The 1,197-nt window shown below is 42.8% G+C and overlaps 1 pseudogene; it reads left to right on the top strand.

The window, feature by feature from the left end:
- Positions 1-329: 329 nt before the first annotated feature.
- On the top strand, positions 330-983 carry LOC110303646 (phosphoglycerate mutase 1-like; annotated as a pseudogene).
- Positions 984-1,197: the final 214 nt, after the last annotated feature.

Genomic DNA, 1,197 nt, shown 5'->3' with positions numbered 1-1,197 from the left:
AAATTATGATTATGTATTGAGTTTTAATTATTAATTTTCTTGCTACAAGTTTTAAGCTAATATTTTTGCTTGGCATTTTATAGGTCTCCCTTTCCCCTACAATACATTTTAGCAAGAGTTTTGAAGATCCATGACCTTGAATGAGGAAATAATTTTTGTAAACAATAACCAAGAAAGGGAGGAGAAGTCAAGGAGTTAGACATTTTAAATTACATTTAGCCATCTTTCCTAATTTTTCTATAAGCACTTAAAAAACTTCAAGGTGTACAAACAGAATCTCAGTGATCCTCAGTCGTCTGAGCCAGGCAAGCCTCATGGAAGTAAAACATGGTGGGCAGGCATTGTGAGATGCTGGCTATGAATTTGATATGCTTCACTCTTGTACAGAAGAGAGCAATCTGGGATCTCTGAACAGTCTTGGATGCCACTGACCAGATGTGGCTGCCAGTGGTCAGGACCTGGTGCTTCAATGACAGATACTATGGTGGTGGTGGTATGGTGATAGGACTATTTAACTGGTTGGTCTCAATAAAGCAGAAATGGTGAGGTGCAGATAAAGATCTGAGGTGATCATCCAATTTTCCACTTCCTCTGATGGAGCCCAATCACCCCTTATACAGCAACATTAGTAAGGACCACAGATATGTAGACTTTACTGAGGACTAACTACCCTCCTGCATGAGCCTGAAGGACACTATTTCCATAGCACTGCCTTTCTGGAATGAAGCCATTGTCCCCTAAATCAAGGAAGGGGAAGAGTCTTGACTGCTGACCATAGCAACAGCCTTCAGGGCATTGCCAAGCATCTGGAGAGTCTCTCAGAAGAGGCCATCATGGAGCTGAACCCATGACCAGGCAATTCCACTGCCTATGAATTGGACAAGAACTGGCCCCCCATCAGGTGGATATGGTTCCTGGAAGATGAAGAGATCAAGTGTAAAGCCATGCAAGCTGTGGTTGCCCAGGGCAAGATGAAGCAGTGAAGGCGAGCAGGCAGACTCCCTGCCTATTCATGCCTCTTATACGCTTCCACAACATCGGTCATATAGACTACATCTTTAGGATCTTAAGTTATGGCTGCAGATGGGGATATGTGGATCCTGTTTTCATTTTATTATTTTATCTCTGTACCCACTCACTTCAAAGAATCTAGTCAGAATAACACCTTTGGGGAGAGGGTACAGGTTCTTGGTCAAC

The sequence above is a fragment of the Mus caroli genome, unplaced genomic scaffold, assembly GCF_978045245.1.
Source record: "Mus caroli unplaced genomic scaffold, Mus_caroli_1 scaffold_1, whole genome shotgun sequence".
NCBI lineage: Eukaryota > Metazoa > Chordata > Mammalia > Rodentia > Muridae > Mus > Mus caroli.
The sequence above is the reverse complement of the archived record's forward strand: the minus strand, read 5'-3'. Positions and strand labels throughout refer to the sequence as shown.